The following is a 10,196-nucleotide window of genomic DNA, read 5'->3' as shown; positions in this document are numbered from 1 at the left end:
CTCCTCCTCCTCCTCTTCCTCCTCCTTCTCTTCCACCTCCTCCTCCTCCTCCTCTTCCTCTTCCTCTTCCTCCTCCTCCTCCTCTTCCTCCTCTTCCTCCTCCTCTTCTTCCTCCTTCTCTTCCTCCTCTTCCTCTTCCACTTCCTCCTCCTCTGTCCCTCACTGCCTGCTGCCACAGGAGACCTGGTCCTGGTGTCATGAGAGCAGGAGAGCTGGCCCTGCCCTTTATCAGCTGCAAGTGGGCCCTGCAACTTGCCTAAGCAACACAATAGAGCTGACCCTGGTGGTGGTGGTGGGGGGGGGGCACAGTGAGGGCATGAGTGTGGCCTCATGAGCTAGCCTCACCACCTGTCTGACATATGGTGACATGGGCAAGGGACAGATCCCCCTCAGGACCCCAACCCCACCCCTGAGATCATCAGAACAGGAGATCAGGCTCTGAACCTCACCTAGGCAGCACAGTAGAGCTGGCCCTGGAGGTGGGGGTTGTGGGAGAGCTGGCACTGCCTCTGTTGGCAAGGGAGAGATCCCCTCTCCTTCCTTTTGCCCTTGCCACAGGTGGCAAGTGGAAGAGTTGGCCCTGATGGTCATGAGAGCATGGTAGAGCTGACCCAGGGTGTGGGGATTGCAAGTGAGTCAGCCCTGCCTCATCTATGGTATAGCAGTGTGGGCAAGGGAGAGATGCCCTCCCTTACTCTTGGTCCTTAAAACCCACAGTAGGCAGAGAGCTGGTCCTAGAGTCATGAGATCAGGAGACTGGCCCAGCCAACCAACTGCTGCAGCAGTCAGGAGAGAGGGCCCAGAACCTTGCCAGGGCAGTGCAGTAGAGCTGACCCTAGAGGTGGTGGTTGCAGGTGAGCCAGCCCTGAGAGCTGGACCTGCCTCTTGTCTGTGGGGTGATGGTGCTGATGAGGGAAACACTCCCTACTCCACTCCCTCATCCTCATCCCTTACCATCTACGGCAGACTGGAGAGCTGGCCCTGGGGTCCAAGCCAGAGAACTGGCCATGTCTGTCACCAACTGAGCGAGCCCTGCACCTCACCTTGGCAGCAGGGTAGAGCTTGCAGGTGAGTCAGCCCCTGAGGCATGAGAACTGGAAAGATACCTCTCGGGCCCAGATCCAGGGCTTTAAATTGGCCCATCCTAACATCTACCCCATCAATGAACTGCAGGAGTGCACAAAGGGGCTGGTCCTACAGATCTAAAGCTACAGGATCTCTATGACACAGGGTATCCACAGAATATCCAAAAGGGAGTTCCAGTGACGTTCCAGTATTGATAGAGTAGCAGAAGTCAGGCCTCATACCAGACCAATGAGTCCTTGCAATGAACATTTGCAAGCAAAGAAGTATAGACAAAAGAGAATTCTGTGGGACACACTGTGACACACCACAGCTCCCACAATCAGATTTCTTTTCTGACCCAAAACTAGGAAATGGTTGTCAATGGTTTATGTACAAGATGGCTATAAGATCACTTTTATACTAAACTAATAAAAAATTCACAGCCAAAATTAGATTATGAAAAACTGTAGAAAACTATAAATTAAGGACTATCCCACAAAATAAATTACATGTATATATCAAACACACAAATGTCTTAAAAGAAAAATTAAAAGATGTAACCTTTTACATTGCTTGGAACATGTTATTTGCTGTATCTAAAAAGAGCATTGGTGATACAAATATGAACAAGAGCCATTCTCTCTGCTAAGGTGAAAGTCTCATGGTTCACTAATTAGTCCTCTGAGACACATAACGAGAAGCAAATATAGCTGTCATCAATATTTTAATTACATGCAACACAACAAAATTTAGTGCGGAGCTCTGCCTTAAGTTACCTAAGCTATATTACTTCTGTTCAAAATAAAACTCTGTCCTGTGTATGCTCTACATTTGTACATTAAAATACTCAGGAATCTTGTTGTATCATTTATATTCAAATTTAAAACTTAGGGTCTTAGTTTGCTTCCTGTGTTGTGGTGAAGACACTATGACCACAAGCAACTTCCAGGGGAGGGGGGAGGCAGCTTATTTAGCATATAGTTCAGAGTCTATCATCTAGGGAAGTCAGGGCAGGAACTCAAGGCAGGGACCTGGAGGCAGGAGCTAAGCAGAGGCCATGAAGGATGCTGCTATTGGTTTGCTTCCCATGGCCTGTTCACCATATCTATATTCTCATTTAACCTAGGAACACCAGCCCAGGATTGATACCGCATAAATCACTAATCAAGAAAACAGCCCAAAGATTTGCCTACATGCAATCTGATCAAGACATGTTCTCAACCGAAGCTCCCTCCTTCCAGATGACTCCAGTTTGTATCAAGCTGACAAAACACTATCCTATCAGGGTCTGGATTTAAATGTCAGCAAAATAAATTTACAAGATGGAGAATAAACCACTGATATTTTAAATGTTTTTTTAACTCACTCCAGAACTATAAATACATTACCTCCTAAGCATCTAACAAATAGTTTCTTACTTGAAAATGTTACTAGTTAATAAATGACTTTCTTTTTTGTTTGTTTGTTTGTTTTTTCCAGACAGGGTTCCTCTGTGTAGCCCTGGCTGTCCTGGAACTCACTTTGAAGACCAGGCTGGCCTAGAACTCAGAAATCCACNTGCCTCTGCCTTCCAAGTACTGGGATTGAAGGCATGCACCACCACCGCCTGGCTTCTCCTTTTTTTTAAGATTTATTTATTTATTATATGTGAGTACACTGTAGCTGTCTTCAGATACCAAAGAAGAGGGCATCAGTTCCCATTACAGGTGGTTGTGAGCCACCATGTGGTTACTGGGGATTTGAACTCAGGACCTTTGGAAGGGCAGTCAATGCTCTTACCTGCTGAGTCATCTCACCAGCCCCCAGATAAATGACTTTCTTTTGTCTCCTATGTCCATGTCAAAATTTTAATCAAATATAATTACTTGTAATTACTCTGTAAAACACAATTCTGAACATGTTCCAAATTAATGACTATAATATTAACTCTATAAAGCTAAAAAAAAATAATAATAATAACTATGGCTGGAGAGATGGCTCAGTTAGTAAAGCACTTGCCATACAAGCATGGCAATCAGGTCCCCAGCACCTATAAAAAGCAGGGCAGAAAAAGAGGCGGGCAGATCCCAGGAGCTCACTGGCCAGCCAGTCTATGGGCTATGGGCCCAGTGAAAGACTATCTCTCAAAACATACAGTAAAAAGTGATATTCTCTCTCTCTCTCTCTCTCTCTCTCTCTCTATCTCTCTCTCTCACACACACACACACACACACACACACACACATACACACTAGAACACATACAAATAAGTTAGTAGCTAAACACACAAGTAAATAGACAAGCAGCTAAATTTTAACTGGTATGTCTCCAAAAGTAGAAGTATTAAAATGTTTTGAATGAGAGAAAAGTCATGCCACACAGCTAGCATATAAAAGTAGGCTGCATGGGCTATATTAATATCAGACAATTCAAACTTCAAGTCAAAAATTGTGCCTTAAGGTCGCTTACTAAAAAGGCATAGTAATCACACACAGAAGGGAACAGTGACGTAATTCTGAAAGAGAGCACACCCTTCACGCTGGCAGTGAGGCTGATGGACATCCTAATACTCTCTTCAGTGAGGGAAAAGATAGTGGATGAAAGATAAAAGGCAGAAATTAGGACTTTCCTGTATCTAGGTTTAAATATATATACTATTTTCTTCCAGAGGAAAAGAGAAATTGCGTTATTTATTTATTTAACATATGTGAGTACACCGCTGTCACTGTCTTCAGACACGCCAGAAGAGGGCATTCGATCCCATTACAGATGGTTGTGAGCCACCATGTGGTTGCTGGGAATTGAACTCAGGACCTCTGCAAGAGCAGTCAGTGAATGCTCTTAACCACTGAGCTACCTCTCCAGCCCAAGAAACTGCTTGAAAAAGGAAAAGGTATGTAAGGTACATAGTTTGAACATTCCTGATCCAGAAATCCAAACACCAAAAATGGTTGAAAAATCCAGTACATTTTCAATAATGTGCCACACAGAGGTCCTGTAATTTAGAGCATTTCAAATTACACACTTTGCAGTACACATGCACAGCTGGGAACATGCGGCAAATATACTGAGATCTGAATAACATAAAGTCTGGAACTCTACTGGGAGCAAGCATTTGAGCTGAGGGGCACTTGAGCTCTACTGACAAGTGTGGAGGTTCTCAGAGGAAACTGGACAAAGACCTAAGGCTACACAGAGCGACTCTTTAGGCATGTGTGGGGCAAATCACGTCAGCTGAATTTTCGGGTGACATCTTCAGAGATGAAGGCCCACACGTACCACAGTGCTGGAGTGCAGGTCATCTCAGGAAGCTGGCATTTTCCTGGTCAGTCAGTCAGATCTGTACTCCAGGGCCATTCGTCCTTCTTCCCTGCTGCTAGACAGCTCACCTAATTCTAACTATCAGTTTCTTCACTTTGGGTGAAAACTGAGGAAATCTGATGTAACCACTAAACTGAACTTTGTGGGCAAAAGCTATTGATTTGTAAAAGCTTTGGCAATGCACCCAAAAGCAGGAGTTAACAACGGGCACTGCCCTCCCGCCCTCCCCTCAGGTCGCAATCACTGCCAAGTCCTTTTGTTATTATTATATTTTTTAATCTTTATTTCATGTGCATTAGTGTTCTGCCTGCATGTGTGTCCATGTGAGGATGTCAGAGCCTCTGGAACTGGAGTTACAGACAGTTGTGGGCTGCCATGCAGGTGCTGAGAATCGAACCCAGGTCCTCTAAAAGAGCAGCCTGTGTTCTTAACTGCTGCGCCATCTTTCCAGCCCAGTCAACTACTTTTACAATAACTCTCTTAAGGCTCTTTTAAGCCTAAGAACTTACAGACATTTAATTTGCTTCCATGTCTGCCTAGCTGATTTCAGGGCAGGGCTTTCCCATTTGTCCAAAAATGTAATAAACCTCTGTTCGATCTTCAAAAGCAGATTAGGTGGGAATTGTGTCCCTTGTTATAGATTTGGTTCCATGACACAGTTCTGGAGTTGGCTTTATATGACGTGACTTCTCTTATGGCCACTGTGACCCCATCCTCCAAGGCCCACATCACAGAGAAAACCAAACCCTGTCTTACTCCATCAGTGTGCAGTACAGGCTCTCATTTCTAGTATATCACTCATTTCTCTCCTGCATACATCTGTTTCTTCTGTTTTTATAAAATCACATAGCTGTTTATTTTCAAACATGTTCTATCAGTTTGTCTCTTATTTAAAGCCAGAGTTGATTTTACATTCTGTTGTCAGAATAATGTAAGTAATGACTACAGCATTATCAAGTAATTTAATGCAAGTCATTCCTTGCTTTGTATATGATAGGTTCCGAATTACAAGGGTGTGTAAAACTAAAAAAAAAAAAAGAAAGAAAGAATGAAAGTTTCATTCTCATTGCCCTCAGAAGCAAACCAAACCAAAAAAAAAAAAAAAAAATCTGGCATTAGGCAAATCCGTACTGACCAGCATTTTATATGTGTTTTTTCTTAAATACTTTGTTCCAGCTAGGCTTCTGCTGCTGTGATCAACACCGTGACCAAATGCAACTTATGGAGGTTACAGCCTCTCCTCGAGGGAAGTCAAGGAATGAAATCATGGCAGGTACTTGAAGCAGAGAGCATGGACGTGCTCTGTCCGCCCTGGTCACTGCCTTCCTTACAGCTTAGGCCCACCTGCCCAGGGACAGCATTACCCGCCTGCCACCATGAGCTGGGCCCTCCTATATCAGTGAGCAGCTAAGACAATGCTCCCTCATTCCTGTCATAAGCTGATCTGATGGAGGCAATTCTTTGGTTGAAGTTCCTCCTCCAAGGTGACACTTAGTCCATGTCAAACTGACAGCAGAAGCTAACTATAAAAATTATCTACATGAGTATGAATTTTAAGCAATAAGCCTAACAATTTGGGAGAAAACCTGGTCCTGTCAGAAAAGGGATGATTTCTACTTCTGAGTAAAGAGTATTAATTTAATGCTTATGAGAATGTCTATAAAATGGCACTTTCACCTCAGTTTTCTGTCCACTTTTTAAATAGCTGTGGGAATGATGACTCAGCCATAGCTGTTGTGTAAGGCCAACAATGTTCTCCACACTTACGTCCCAACTCCAGGAAGCACAGGAGGTCGCATCTCAAAACGCCAGCTAGTCAGCTGGTAACGGAATGCTGCATCCTGCACACTGTAAGAATTGTAGCAGTGTTGAGGGCAAGCATATGGAAATCAAATGTCAGTAAATAAGTCAGGAGCCATCTGTGCAAATAACCTCACACAGTGACATCGCCAAGTCTTTTCAACACAGTGAAAAAGACATTATGTGATGAAGGTGGCAGCTATCCACCAAGTAAATGGAGAGGGGAAAGACAGACAGACAGACAGAGAAACAGAGAATCAGAGACCGACAGAGAGACAGAGAGAACAAGCAAGCATTATAACACTGACATTCACCCCAGAGGCAATGAAATGTGAGCCACTGTGGAGTCAGTTTAAAACCACAGGCCTCTCACACAGGCCCTGAATATACCTAACAGTTCAGAGACTCCTTTTATAGATGCTATAGATGTGTTGATGTGCATATACAATGACAAGCTAGTCAGAACCACTCACCGCTCTAACTCTGGCATTATCCCAGTGGTGTAACTGTTCTAGAACTTACTCAGCTAGCATTCAATAGTGACATATTATGCCCTAGGTTCTAGGTGTAGGCTTGCAGTTTAACATTGAAAAAAAAAATGAAAATACCTAATTTCCTGAAGTTAACATTCAAGCAGATAAAAGATACATTAATGATTAATAAGTAAGCAATACTGTGGCACTGAGTGAGAAGAATAAAATAAAAGAAGATTAGAAATAGTGGACAAAAGCATAATTTTAAAGCATATAGCCTGGAAAACAATGAAACCATATAATCCTTAAGACCTGAGCTCCATCTTCAGAAGCCGCATAAAAAGCCTGAGATGTGGCACAAACCTTTAATCCCAGCACTGATGGGAGGTGGCGAGACAGAACAGGCAGGGGGCTCTGCAGTAGAGCAGCAGAAACAAGAAAATTTTGGACTAAAAAGTCTCAAAGGAGCATTCTGGTGGGAGCTTAGAAGACAAGAATGTGTACAGTGGAGGGAGGCCTGGTTTTTGAGAGTCCAGGGAGAGCAAGGACTCCAACAGGGACTGGCATTTGTGTGGCGCTCTAGCAGAGAATCTAGCTGCAACCTGCCCTGAGAACTTGAGTTCGGCTGGGTTTAAAGGCAATGGACTAATCTATCTGGAGGAGGAGATTTGAAGACAGGGTAACCCTCAAACTGGGCACAGTGATGCTAGCTGCTCTCATCCATGTCTGCAGTGAGACGAGACTAAGAAGCTTGGCGAGGAAGGTGTGTGGCTTCAATCCAAGCAGACAACAGAGTATTACAGAGTATTACAGTCGTTACAGAGACCAGTGGGAGGGAAGAGAAACCTGGCACTTCACACCAGGACAACACTTGTGGAAAATGCACGAGTTATAAACGCAAATTCACTTGAGAGTGAAAGCTGGGTATGTTTCTGAACTTCCATCATTCTTAAAAGCCTCTTTCTTGTTTGGTTGGTTATTTGTTTATTTAAAAAGTCTTGCTATATGTTGCCCAGATTTGTCCAGGACTCACTAATACAGCCCAGGCCGTCCTTGAACTCGGGAGAACCCCCCTAAGTGACTGTCTCCCTCCACAGAACATACAGTGCAGACCTCTCTGAGACAACCCACTGAGCAGTGTCCAGAGGTCAGCAGAACATGCTACCTACCTTCTGCAAAACTCCAAATGGAAGCAACTGAATCACTGACCTACTTTCAACCTTCTGCTTTTCATGTTACCAAACCAAGTCTTAAGAGGTAGAGATGCTTATAATAAACATCACAACTTAGGAATATGCCCTAACTGTATCCTCAAGCTTAGACACAGGAGTCAGCATGGCCTCACTTTCAAGGTAACAAAGAAATGTGTGCTTCCTGACCTACAAATTTATTCAAAGTTCCTATAATGAGATGTCTCTCCAAATTCAAATTTAAGACATTGGTAAGACACATCAATGACTTTCACATTGCTATTGCTCTGTGTCAAAAATATATAAATAGTACAAGTTTTGAGGACAGTGAAAAGTCATTCAGCTAATGATCTCAAATTGGCAATGCTGAAAAAACAACAGCTGTATTTAGCAAGCGCACATCTTGGAGCACGATGACATCACCGGGGTAATCTTGCTAACAGCACAGTTCTTTGGCATTAGCAAAATCTTTATTCAATTTGTTAATGCTTCTAGTCCCAGCAAATTACTTAGAAGAGAATACATCTCCAAATAAGACTGATTAAAGGTCTCTTAAATTAAAACCCTTTAAATTGACTGCTGTATCAACAGCAAAATCCATCACCTTTTTGTTCCCTAGAAAAATTTCCATCTCTCTCAAGCTAAAGGAATTCTTCCTATACTCTCACTTTTAAAGAGAAAATTTTAAATATCCAGAATTTAGTACTCTAAAAAGATTTAAGAGCCATAATATAAATGAAACACACACACAATGCACACACACAAAATATGCACATACACAGAGTTTATAAAATACAAGAAAAAATAAAGTGAAAAAAACACTAGGGGACAAAAAATACAATTCACACCTCTTCACGGAACTGTTCCTTTCTCACCAATGAGTAGAAATACTCCTCTCTATAAGACAAGCATACAGATTGAATTTTAAAATAGCACAATTGGTGACTTAACCAATTGGTTCACTTAGCCATTCCTTGAGGATCTGCTATCTACCAGGGACCACAACAGTTAAGCTACAGCAATGAGCAAAGCGGACAAATTCTTCTGTCCTTGTGGGGTTTGTATTATAGGACAGAAGCAAACAATTTAAAAAGCAAACAGGTAAAATATAAAGTAGCGTGGTACAAATAAGCTGAGCATCGATAGAAGGGTCTTTAAACATAGATCTAACTGTGGTAAAGGAGATAGCCATATGGATGCCAGTCTGGTAGAAGAGCCTCTGAGGCCCAGATCACACGGGCAACTGTAAGAAATGGATTCTATCGTAAGACACAGAAGGCCACTCAAAAGGAACAGAATAAGACAATCATATCACTGTTGGTATTCTGAGCTAGTAAAGGCTAAGAAGTAGTTCATACTATATAAAACTCCTTACAGGCAGCCTATAATCCTAGCACTTGGGAGGCAGAGGCAGGAGGATTTCTGAGTTCAAGGCCAGCCTGGTCTACAGAGTGAGTTTCAGCACAGCCAGGGCTACACAGAGAAGCTCTGTCTCAAAAAAACAAACAACAACAACAACAAAAAAGAATCATGTTTGTAACCATTTGTGATGCTCTTAACCTTGGCCAGAGAAGCAGTGGGCAGAGGTCAGTATAGTAGCAAAATGCTTAAAGTAAGAGACTGCGTGGTCATCCATAAATGGAACATTTATATCATTCCTCCATCCCAAGGCTCAGGGAACATCACAGAGGTTAGCTAAGAACCAGGGGGCAGTGAGGAGTGCTGTGAAATACTGTCTTTTGAACATGATGTGACTACTGCACTCATCAATTCCAATCAGCTGTGGTCACCTGCACAAGGCCTACAGAGGAGCAAGCCAGCAAGCTGCAGCCTGGGGAGGAAGGGAGTCATGAGGCCCTATCCCTAGCCGAGGAGCTACTTGTAGCAGTTGGCTGGCAGAGGGAGACAGCCATTAGGAAGGTTCCCTATATGCAGGGCCCTATAGTTAGCTAGACTCAGTGGATATGCATGGCCCCATTGTTAGCTGGGCTCAGTGGGTATGCAGGACCCCATAGTTAGCTGGGCTCAGTGGGTATGCAGGGCCCCATAGTTAGCTGGACTCAGTGGGTATGCATGGCCCCATAGTTAGCTGGGCTCAGTGGGTATGCATGGCCCCACAGTTAGCTGGACTCAGTGGATATGCATGGCCCCATAGTTACCTGGACTCAGTGGGTACGCAGGGCCCCATAGTTAGCTGGACTCAGTGGGTATGCAGGGCCCCATAGTTAGCTGGACTCAGTGGATATGCAGGGCCCCATAGTTAGCTGGGCTCAGTGGGTACGCAGGGCCCCATAGTTAGCTGGGCTCAGTGGGTACACATGGCCCCATAGTTAGCTGGACTCAGTGGGTATGCATGGCCCCATAGTTA

General features: G+C 43.7%; 1 protein-coding gene across 1 annotated transcript in view; it reads right to left on the bottom strand.

The window, feature by feature from the left end:
• The window catches only part of Commd10 (COMM domain containing 10), a 123,231-nt gene that overhangs the window by 96,038 nt on the left and 16,997 nt on the right, over nt 1-10,196 (bottom strand). The window lies entirely within an intron of this gene.

Source organism: Mus pahari, chromosome 15 (genome assembly GCF_900095145.1).
Source record: "Mus pahari chromosome 15, PAHARI_EIJ_v1.1, whole genome shotgun sequence".
In the NCBI taxonomy this organism is placed as follows: Eukaryota; Metazoa; Chordata; class Mammalia; order Rodentia; family Muridae; genus Mus; species Mus pahari.
The sequence above is the reverse complement of the archived record's forward strand: the minus strand, read 5'-3'. Positions and strand labels throughout refer to the sequence as shown.